The sequence below is a fragment of the Theropithecus gelada genome, chromosome 1, assembly GCF_003255815.1.
Source record: "Theropithecus gelada isolate Dixy chromosome 1, Tgel_1.0, whole genome shotgun sequence".
Lineage (NCBI taxonomy): Eukaryota > Metazoa > Chordata > Mammalia > Primates > Cercopithecidae > Theropithecus > Theropithecus gelada.
In genome coordinates, this window is record NC_037668.1 from 38,148,023 (window position 1) to 38,159,925 (window position 11,903).

The window sequence follows — 11,903 nt, forward strand, 5'->3', positions numbered from 1 at the left end:
TAATCTGAGAAGAAAGACCCGGGTCCAAATCCCGGTTCCACCCTCCACCACCTTCTCCCAGACTGGATTCTGAACCTCAGTGTCCCCCTATGCGGGTGTGGCGCCTCCATCACGGGAGTGCTAGACGACCACGTGACCTAATACATGCTAAGGGCTGGACATGCTAAGCACTGCGCAGGTCTCACAGATGTTAAACGCCTCACCACTGGAAGAGCTTCAGTAGCCTCATTATTGGAGACCCTCAGACGTCTCGCTTCAGCATCCAGAGGCCTGAACAAAGTCTCGCGGAGTTGATTCTTGTTCCAGAGTCGTCCATACAACAATTTCATTTACTAAGAAAAGTGCCCTTAGGGAAATAGCTGTCACCCTAGCTCTCCACCCAACCCCATCACCACCGGGACAGCCTCCGGGGCCCCGGGAACCCAGGAACCTGCAGCTGCCGTCTGTACCCTGCAGACATAGAAGCCCCAACCCAGTGGCCGAGGAGGTTCTGCTCCGCTTCCTGCCAGTCACAGACACACCCAGACACTCATCCCCAAACTGGGGCAGCTTCCTGGGACCCCTCGCCTCCCCCACCCCACCACCTACCAGCCTTGGTCGACTTCCTGCCGCCTGGGTCGTTTAATAACGTGTGTCACCTGGTGGTAACTCTCTTGCTCTGGCTCTTTGATGGAGTGACTTTGGTGCTTTTCCCTCTTCCCATCAGCATCTCTCTCCCCAGCCCTCAGGATCGCCTCTCCCACTAAGCCCACTCCCTTCAGTCTAGGAGCAGAGCCAGCCCCACCCTCCCTGGCACCCCTGTCTGTACAGTGTCTTCCTAGGACCTCTCCTCCAATGGTCCCCTGGCCCCCACCAGTCCACCTAATCAGACAAAACCAGTGCTCTGGGAATCCAGCTAAAATCTCAGCCAAAGAGGGTCTTTTCCTGGAGTAGTCCCTTGGCAGGTAGAAAAGCAGAAAATTCCCACAGAATCTTCAGGATATCAGAAATGGGCACGACCAGAGTGACTCAGGCACAGGAGCCACACCTGTGCCCATCCTACAGGAGATCCAGATGGTGGTGTGATGTCTTTTTTTTTTTTTTCTTTTTTTTTTGAGATAGAGTTTCGCTCTTGTTGCTCCAGGCTGGAGTACAGTGGCGCAATCTCGGCTCACCACAACCTCCGCCTCCTGGGTTCAAGCAATTCTCCTGCCTCAGCCTCTCAAGTAGCTAGGATTACAGGCATATACCACCATGCCCAGCTAATTTTGTATTTTTAGTAGACATGGGATTTCTCCATGTGGGTCAGGCTGGTCTTGAACTCCCGACCTCAGGTGATCCACCCACCTCAGTCTCACAAAGTGCTGGGATTACAGGCATGAGCCACCATGCCCAGCAGTGTGATGTCTTGATGGTCCTGCCTTCCTCTCTTTGGGGCCAGGCAGGCATCTGAGAAGTTCACATGGGCAGACTGGGCTGAGGCCCTGCCCTGGTCTGGCCCAGTGCTCTTGCCACACTGGGAGTAGTGCCTGTGGCCAAGGACATCACATACACCTGGCTGCCCCTGCAGAGCTGTGGGCTGGTCCCTAGGTGATGTGGTCCATGGCAGTTGGGCTGCCCAGCTCTGTTTCCCAGCTGTCTCCCAAGGGCTGAAGGGAGGACAGTATGAAGGGGGCATCTATGCAGTTAGCGGGAAACTCCACCCTGACCACGGTGCTCAAGTGCCCCTCCGCTGGCCCACAGGCGTTTAAAACTCTGCCTGCTGAGCACACCTTACTTGGAACTTGTGGCACAGATTTTTTTTTTTTTTTGAGATGGAGTCTCACTCCCGTCGTGCAGGCTGGAGTGCAGTGGCAGGATCTCAGCTCACTGCAACCTCCACCCCCCGGGTTCAAGTGATTCTCCTTCCTCAGCCTCCTGAGTAGCTGGGATTACAGGCATGTACCACCACACTCGGCTGATTTTGTATTTTTAGTAGAGACAGGGTTTTGTTATGTTGGCCAGGCTGGTCTTGAACTCCTGACCTCAGGTGATCCACCCGCCTCAGCCTCCCAAAGTGCTAGGATTATAGGCATGAGCCACCACGCCCGGCTGGCACTGATTATTATGAATTCAGTGCCACTGGGTGAGAAAGATAAATGCAGTTCTCTCTGCTTTACATGCTATACAAGCAGGAAAATCAGGTTCGGGGCCAGATAGACCTGAGTTTGAGGCTCCGCAATGCCGCTTCTGAGCTGTGTGGTCCTGGGCAAGTAACTTGACTTCCCTGCACCTCATCTGCCTCATCTGTATGATGGGATTACCAGAAAACTCACCTCTAGAATTGGGACTTACCTCTAGAATTACCTCTAGAGCCCCTTTGAGCTCGTGCTCGTAAAGCCAGGCATGGGGTGGACGCTCCAGTGGTCTTAGAGGAAAGCAGCAGCTGCTCATGTCAATATTTCACAACTTCATTGAGAACTAAGTTGGCAGGAGAAGATGCCATGTTGTCCCGGGCACCCAGGCATGCCCGTAAGCAATTCTGGGGGAGGGGAAAAGTAGGCCAGGAGCCTCCAAACCCTGCACCAGAAAAGGTAGGAACTGAGGACTCAGCCTGAGGTAGACTGCCCACCCCCCACTCTGTTTTTTGGGGTTTTTTTGAGACAGAGTCTCACTCTGTCACCCAGGCTGGAGTGCAGTTGTGCGATCTCAACTCATTGCAACCTCCACCTCTCAGGTTCAAGCGATTCTCATGCCTTTCAAGTAGCTGAGACTATTCTCAGCCTTCCAAGTAGCTGAGACTACAGGCACGCACCACCACACTCGGCTAAGTTTTGTATTTTTCGTAGAGATAGGGTTTTGCCCATGGGGTTAGCCAGGCTGGTCTTGAACTCCTGACCTCAGGTGATCCACCCGCCTTGGCCTCCCAAAGTGCTGGGATTACAAGTGTGAGCCATCAGGCCTGATCCTTTCCCCTTCTTTGTAACCTGCAGCCCACCCTCTCCTCAGACCCCAAAGATAGAAAGGGAGAATGGATTAATGTCAGGTTAGTTTCATCACCTTCTCAAAGAAAGCCAGGCTGCAGCAACTTTGCTGGGCTGCCCCTTTTGCACAGTTCAGTATTGTTGCTCTTTGAGGCTGACTTCATTGGATGAAGGATATCGGTAACTCTGGCTGGTTTCCAAGGCTTGCAGGGGGAGTGACACCCGGCCTCACCTTGGGAAGATTCTGCTTCTCCCACTCCCAGGGGAGGTACTGCCTTCCTTCTTCATCTGTTTCTTCTCTAAGAAGTCCCAGGTGGCCGGCCGGGCGCGGTGGCTCACACCTGGAATCCCAGCACTTTGGGAGGCCGAGGCGGGTGGCTCACACCTGGAATCCCAGCACTTTGGGAGGTCGAGGCGGGTGGCTCACGAGTTCAGGAGATTGAGACCATCCTGGCTAACACGGTGAAACCCTGTCTCTGCTAAAAATTAAAAAAAAATTAGCCAGGCATTGTAGCAGGTGCCTATAGTCCCAGCTACTCAGGAGGCTGAGGCAAGAGAATGGCATGAACCTGGGAGGCAGAGGTTGCAATGAGCTGAGATCGCACCACTGCACTCCAGCCTGGGCGACAGAGCAAGACTCCATCTCAAAAAAAAAAAAAAAAACTCCTAGGTGGTAAGTTCGTGAGTGGTTAAAAATCTCAGTATAAGTTGAAGCAGATATTGGTGGTTGATGTTGGTGGTACAACAGTTCTTCTATTTTCATTTTACTTTCCAACCTGGCCCTCTGTTTGGCGGAACTGATATAGAAAAATCCACACACTCCCCAATTTTTTTTTTATATTTTTAACAGCTTTATTGAGATAGAATTTACTTACAGTAAGCTGCAGTAACGGAATGAGTACAACTCAGTGAATGTTACCAGTTGTATGTGCCTGGGAAACCACTGCAATCAAGATAAAGCCAGATCTATTAGATTGGCTTCCTTGAATGGGTGACCCATTTGTTTTATTCACGGCATTTTATTGGCAGGTGGCAGGAACTCAGCTCACACTACTTAGGCAAAGAAGAGGAGATACAGATTTTTGTAGTTGGAAAGTCCAGGGATACACCAGCTTCAGGTATGGCTGGCTTCAGGGGTTCAGCAGATGTCATGCCCTTTCTACCCTTCTCTCAACCAAATTCTCTCCCTAGAGCTGGCAAGATGGCTGCTGGCAGCCCCCAACTAACATTCTAATTAGCGATGCCTAAGAAAAGGAGCAGTCTTCTCTGATGGCCCTGAGGAACTCCCATAGGGCAGCTTTGGGTCATGTGCCCAGCCCTGGATGGGGTAGAATCAGCACCGGGGATGTGCTTGTGAGAGCTGGGTGTGCTCATCTCTTCCTGAGTCCAAGGTCAGTGTAACGTCTCTGTGATGTTATGTTTGTAGCTTGAAGCTGGTAGTGGGGGAGTATTTACACCATGGAAACTGGCAAATGCTACAAATCAAGGTTTTTCTCCCTGTCCCCTCCGCCTGCCCCTGGCTGGCCATTAAACAGTTATGTACCCTACTGAGTCAGTCCTACCTAAATCTATGAAACAGGTTCTCCTGAGGAAAGAGCTGTTCTGTTAATAAAAGAGGAAACGGACCCTGATCAGACAGGAATAACCGAGGAACTTCACTCTGTTGAATTCAAAGCCACCTGCAGCAGACCTCAGGAAGGAGTCCTCCAGGATAACATCCCGCCCCAAACTCCCAAGGGGACCACACCAGGTTGAATCCACTGCAGAGATTGTTCAGCCAATATGGACCCTTCTAGAAGAACGGCCCAGGCTTTGCTCCTCTGACAGCTCACCTCCCTCCAGCTACCCCCAACCCCAACTCCCAACCACTGCCAGTCACATTCTTTGGAAAATTAAAGAACTTCCTAAGCCTGGCTGCTCTCTGCAAAGCCATTCCAGCAACCTAGACCCATGATTTTCAGCTTGTTCAGCTATTTTAAAACAACCCTCTCAAAGCAGCCCCAGAAATGGGGGCTGCGGCTTGATTTGAGGTTAAACAAATAAGTGCCATTTATCCACCAATGCTCTAGGAATGAAAGATTTCTTCAGGCAAATTCCCAAGCTGTGCGCTCCAGAAAAACTGCTGTCCCAAATTGCCGGGTGCCAACCCAGTGTTCTTCATTTCCAAAGATATTTGGGGAGTTTTCAGCCGTGCTCTGCACAGAGTGCTAGGACGGATGACAGTGTGGGCGGCCAGGCATGCCGCCTCAGCCTCTGCTCAGCCTCACCCCGGGTCTTCTTGGCTGTGTCAGCCTCTCATGCCGGGACCCACAGAACCCTTGGAGTTCCCGGGGCATTTCTTGGCCTGCTGGGAAATGGCGCTTCTCCATCTTAGGGGGCCTGGACCAGACTGCTAGCTGTTTGAGTCAGATAGCTTTTCTTCCCATGTTTTGAGGGTAGGCAAGATGAGAAAAAGTAAAAAAAAACAAAACAAAAAAAAAAAAAAAAAAAAACATATTCTCAAACAAATAAAACTACACTCCACCGGCCAAGAAAGCTGAGCCTCTCTGGGATATAGGGAACAGGAGGCACTCCACACAGGAGTCTCCCATCCCTTTCTCTCTAGGGTTTTTGTGCCCAGACTGGAAATCTGAACCACGAGCTCTCACATCTCCCTACTCTTGGAAGTTTTCTGTGGCAGAAACAATAATGCTCACTACAAAGGCCGTTGGCTCCCCTGCATTTCCCAGCTGTGCCATATGGCTAGCTTTGGCCGATGAAATTGAGCAGAAGTGATATGTGTCATTTCCAGGCTGAAGCAGTAAAAAGCTGGTGCGCCCTTCTCCAGGGTCTGTTTCCCAGCTGCCGCAGCCATGGAGGCCGTGTGTTCCAGATGGCGCCGCTACAGCTGATGGAACTTCTGTCAGCCTGGGTGCCTGAGTGAGTCTGTGGAGGAGAGCTGCAACTGCCTGCCGACCTGCTGGGACAAACAACGTAAGCAAGAAGTAAGCTTTTGTTGGGCTCAGCCACTGAGACCCAGGGACTGTTTGTTACTGCACCATTGCCTGGCACACCTGATTCAAGCTCCTGACACGCTCTGCAGACTTTGCCATGTTGTTCACTGGGAGGCACCAGCATGCATGAGATAGAAAACACTTCCTTCCACTCTGGCTAATAGGCGTCACCCAAAATAGTGCTGATGAGTTTACATCCAGCCCCAAAGATTTAAGGAACTTCTCTCTGAGCTTGGGCCCAGGTCTGCGCCTTCCTTTACACATGGTTGGCACTAGTATAAAAATGGCACTTTTCCACATGCCAAGGCATTTAACAGGCATGAAGCACATTTGCTGATGATCTCCCATGAGGTGAAGGAGATAGGCCTAATTCCCGTTTTAAAGCTAAGAGCATTGCAGCTCAGAAGGGTCACATTCAAGGTCACACAGCTAATTAAAGTACTTGAACCTAGGTCTGTGTCTCTTGCCCCAAAACCAGTATTTCTCAAAATGTAGTTCTGGCCAGGTACGGTGGCTCACACCTGTAATTCTAACACCTTGGGAGGCCGAGGCAGGCAGATCACTTGAGGCCAGAAGTTTGTCACCAGCCTGGCCAACATGACGAAATCCCCATCTCTACTAAAAATAGAAAAGTTAGCCAGGCGTGATAGTGCATACCTGTAGCCCCAGCTACATAATAGGCTGAGGCACAAGAGTCGCTTGAAACTGGGAGGCAGAGGTTGCAGTGAGCTGGAGATCAAGCCACTGCACTCCAGCCTGGGTAACAGAATGAGACTCTGTCTCAAAAAAAAAAAAAAAAAAATGTAGTTCAGAGACCGAAAGCCTGGACCTGGGAATGTGCATTTTTTAAGTTTCTCAGGCCATAATTATGCTGAGTTTGAGAATCCTTGCCCCACATTGCCTCCTCCCATCTGGTCAGCTTTCTACAGCGGGAGGGGAGCGGTGGGATTTTAGGGGTGAACCAAAGGATTACCTCCCTCACCAAAGCAACAAATGAAAAATGTGTCCCCTGCCAGACTGCTCTTTGTGCCCGAAATTATCCCAAAAGACTCATTTCTTTGGGTTAAAATACAAACAGTCCTAGATCACTCGGGACCTTCTCATGAATGAACTCGGGTGATTCCCAGCCAGGAACAATGGCTTGTACGAAGTCACTCTGCAAGGTCAGCTTTTGCGGGGAAACATCAGTCAAGACCTTGATCTGAAATGGCAAATCCAGCTGGAGGTTGCAGGTGGTGAGATCCTGGACAGCAGGGAGACGCTGAGCATCAATGGGGTGGGGGTAGTATGGGGTAGGGAGGGGGGGTGAGAGTGGCAGTGGGGATGAAGGTGAAGGACTCCCAGGAGAGAAAAAAAAATGCAACTGGGGGAGGTAGTAAAGCCACACACACCAGAGTCAGAAAGAACTGGAGGCCAGGTGTAGTGGCTCATGCCTGTAATCCCAGTACTTTGGGAGGCCAAGGCAGGTGGATCGCCTGAGGTCAGTTCAAGACCAGCCTGGCCAACATGATGAAACGCCATCTCTACTAAAAATACAAAAATTAGCCAGGCATGGTGGTGCATGCCTGTAGTCCCAGCTACTCGGGAGACTGAGGCTGGAGAATTGCTTGAGCCTGGGAGGCAGAGGTTGCAGTGAGCCGAGATCGTGCCACTGCACTCCAGCCTGGTGACAGATGCCTCCAAAAAAAAAAAAAAAAAGAACTGGAGTAAAGCCTCAGCCTTGCTACTTATCGGTGTGACCTTGCAAATACTACTTTACCTCCTGTGCCTAAGTTTTCTCATGTGTAAAACACAGCTAATAACAGAACCTACCTATGGGGGCATTGTAAGAATCAAACACATTCATGTGTGGAACAGTTAACATTTACTGACCCTTGTGCCAGTAGCCATGCTAAGTGCTTTGCATATATTATTAACTCATTTAACCTTCATAGACAACCAATGGTGTGGTTATTATTTTACCCATTTTATAAAGGAAGAAAGTGAGGCACAGAGAGGTGAAGTAACTTGCCCCAAGGTGGCACAGCTTCTAAGTGTCAGAGTCAACATTTGAACCTAGTCGGTCATATTTCAGGGGCAGTGGCCGTGATGGCTACGCTCAGCGGCAGATGCTTCATCTCACAGAGACGGCTGCAGTGGTGGGGGCCAGAGTGCAGCCTGCTGAAGGATGGACCTCTGGGCAGGGGTCCCTGTTGTTCAGGTCCAAATCAGACTGAACAGTAGCCTTAATCATTAAGATCACTACAGAGCTAAGGGGTGAGAGTGCACTCTGCCTGTTCTCCCTCCACCCCCAAGACACTCACCCTATTCCACACCCAGAGGAGGACATGGGGTGCTCCCTTCCAGAGCCTAGAGACCCTGGGATGGCTCCAGCCCCTTCTCCCAACATTCCCCCAGCGAAGAGCACCAGTACCCTTGCTCTGCTGTCCACCGGGCAGTTGTCCCGGGATCAGTGTTTTTGGTTGTTCCTCGTTTTGTCTTGCTTCCCTTTGAGAGTATCTCCTGAAATAAACAGGAGTGTTGCAAGGAGAAAAGGGAGCCCAGCCTCTCTGGAGCAGTTACGATGGGCAAACAATGAAATCCACGTGCGGTGTCTCACGGGGCCTTCACACCTTTGTGAAGTAAATATTATTGTCCTCATTCTGCGGATGAGGACGCCAGGCCCAGAGAGGCTAAATGACTTGCTCCAAGTCACAGAGCAAGTCGGCAGCACCTGGCTGCATCAAATGCTTGTCTACTGGAATCCAAAGCTGTTTATGGGATTTGGGGCTCTGCTGGGGCTTTTACACCCAACCCCCAAAGGTGAAGTTCTCTGTTCCTCATTCATTCCTTCATATGCTGAGTGTTTTGCAGCAGTGGCTCGATGCCAGGCATTGGAGTAGAGACCATAGCAACCTGGCCTCCGTTTCATTCCGTTCAGCAGGACTGGTGATCTTTCTAAACGGGATATTTGTAGAGGTTTTCACCGCCCCAGTTTCTGGAAGGCCTGTTCATCAGCCCAGGGGCTGCTCCTCGGGGATGGGAGTCGGGGTTCAGCTTCTTCGTGGGAGAATCCAGCTCTGGGTGTTTCAGGAAATTTCTGACCTGCCAGGTTTCCTGATCAGTCAGAGCTGGGGAGTGGGGGCCAAGAGAAGAGGTTTCCCGTCAGCCCAGCTTTTGTCTCTCACATGAGCGCGAGACAGACAAACCACAACCACAGACTCGACCAGCTGTGGAAGCGTCGAACAGGAAACCCGGAACATCTGGTGCTCCACTTCCTCTGAGGGCTGTGCACGTCTGGGGCGCCGGGTGTGTGTGTGCATGTCCGCCTGTGTGCACGACTGTTTTCTCTCCTGCCGTTGGTTAGTGGGACCTGGATGCAGACAGAGCTGGAAACCACAGGTCTTGTGGTGACAAGGAAGCCAGACACCGGCTCCCCAACCCTTACAGCACGGCGTCCCTCCTCAGACAGTAACCGGGGATTCGACCCAGTCTCGCAGGCCCTTGGCTAGCTTCAGGTCACCATGCATTTGAAGAAAGGGATTTCTTTTCCTTTCAGATTGTGATGGTTTAGAGACATTGTTTGGAGGTGAGGTGGGAGGGCTCTGCTTACATATAACTTGGCCTCAGCATACAGACCCACAAAAAGCAGCCTCTGGACAAAAGCTGCTTTTGTTTTTTGCTTTTTGTTTTTGAGACAGAGTCTTGCTCTGTCACCCAGGCTGGAGTGCAATGGCGAGATCTCGTCTCACTGCAACCTCTGCCTTCCAGGTTCAAGTGATTCTCCTGCCTCAGCCTCCCAAGTAGCTGGGATTACAGGCATGGGCCACCATGCCCGGCTAATTTTTTTGTATTTTTACTAGAGACAGGGTTTTGCCATGTTGGTCAGGCTGGTCTCAAACTCCTGATCTCAGGTGATCCACCCGCTTCGGCCTCCCAAGGTGCTGGAATTACAGGCGTGAGCCACTGTGCCCAGTAGCCATGCTAAGTGCTTTGCATACATTATTAACTCATTTAATCTTCACAGACAAACAGCTTTAAAAAAAGCTGTTTTTAAAACAATTTGAGGAGCATCTGTGGATGAACGCTAAGGCCATGTGCTGGTCAGGAGGCAGTTTATTAGTGGTGGTGTTCTCTGCGTAAGGAGAAAACAGGGTTTTTAATTTTTCATTTTTCTGAAGGGAAGAATCATAAGGAAGTGGAAACAAAAGGCTCCCCAAACCATAGCATGAGGTTTAACTCTCATGATACGTTAAGGAAGTAGGCATTATTATGCCCATTTTTATGAATCATGAAATAGATGTGCAGGAGGGTTCAGAAGTCACTCCAGCTAATACAGCGCCTAACGAGCAGGGGCAGGGTTCAATTCAAACCGAATCCCAGCCTCATGCTAGATCTTAGTTCACACTTCATTCTTTCAATGAGCATTTATAAACTAAACTGTACCTAGCAAAGAGTTGGGACTTCAATGTTTCTTGAATTAATCACCTAAATGTGCCATGATGTCAGAGACAAATGTCATCCTCACTGTAGCCCCCAGGCTCAGCACAGTATCCAGGAAAGAATAGGTGCTTGTAGTCCCAGCTAATTGGGAGGCTGAGGCAGGAGAATTGCTTGAACCCGGGAGGCAGAGGTTGCAGTGAGCCGAGATGGCGCCATTGCACTCCAGCCTGGGCGACAGAGCAAGACTCCATCTCATGAAAGAAAAAAAAAAAAGAATAGGTGCTTAATCAATGTCAGCAAATGAATACGTAAAGGAATTCCAAGTTTTAGAACAGCGATACTTTATTTTTGCTTGTTGTTTGTTGTTTGTTTGTTTTTGTTTCTTTTGAGCCGGAGTCTCACTGTCAATCAGGTAGGAGTCTAGTGGTGCAAATTCGGCTCACTGCAACCTCCACCTCTAGGGTTCAAGCGATTCTCCTGCCTCAGCCTCCGCAGCAGCTGGGATTACAGGCGCGCACCACCACGCCCGGCTAATTTTTGTATTTTTAGTAGAGACAGGGTTTCACCATGTTGGCCAGGCTGGCCTCAAGTGATCCGCCCAACTCGGCCTCCCAAAGTGCTGGGTAACAGATGTGAGCCACCACGCCCGGCCGATACTTCGTTTTTCTGGAGGTCATTTACTTAGCAAGGCTAGCTGTTTGGATCCTGGCTAAAAATGTGAAAGAAGACAGAAAGAGTCACAAGCAGTCAACAAAAGTCACGGGTCCTAGCAGGTAAAAGTTCAAGTACTTGATTCAAAGCCGAAATTCTCAGGTCCTCAGTCGTAGCCTGGTTACCCTTACAAACACCAGGGCTAAAGAGCACGGTTAATAATCTTTCCAGGACACAAGATTTGAAAGCATCTGTTTCGAAGGGAGATGGCCTGCTAGAGGAAGCTTGCGGGCAACAGCAAATTGGGAGTTGGACTAACACTTTCAGACTGGGATGCCACGAAGAACTCGCCAGCAGAGATAAGAGATGGGCAAGATGAAGAGAATGAACTATGATTCTCAGATATCTGCCCGCAAGGTGGCTCCGAGAAAGCCAGCCAGAAACTGCAGCATCGCGGAGGATTTCTCCGGTTCAGGTTAAAGAGACAGCAGCCAGACGGTGCCGACCTCAAACCCAACTCCCGACAGCAACCTTGAGGCCACCCGAGGTGGCGCATGCGCAGTGTGCGAGGTCGTGCTCCTTTTCATACCTGCGGACCTGCGGAGTCTTCTTCCTGAGCAGGGCTTACGTCACGCAAGCGCCGCGGGTGTGGACGTCATCTGAGAGCGCCACGCGCGGTCCCGAAATCCTGAGCACCGTCTGGCTAAGGCGTTGCTGTAGAGACCGTGCGCCGAGTCCCGCCCCCGAGGCGGGATTGGAGGAGAACTGGTCAGCTGACAAGGGTGGTGTTTCGAAAGCGCGCGGTAGGCCGTGCTGGGACTCAGAGCCCGAAAACTGATTTGAGGGGCGTCTTGACCGAAGGTACTAAATATCACATGGCTCCGTTAAAGTAAAA

The 11,903-nt window shown here is 50.7% G+C and overlaps 1 long non-coding RNA gene across 1 annotated transcript; it reads right to left on the reverse strand.

Moving 5' to 3' along the window:
• Positions 1 to 7,780: 7,780 nt before the first annotated feature.
• Positions 7,781 to 11,671, reverse strand: LOC112604853. The gene is made up of 2 exons (XR_003115294.1): positions 11,598 to 11,671; positions 7,781 to 10,049 (listed from the first exon to the last, which is right to left on the reverse strand). It is a non-coding gene; the product is annotated as an uncharacterized LOC112604853 (long non-coding RNA).
• Between the last annotated feature and the right edge of the window lie 232 nt (positions 11,672 to 11,903).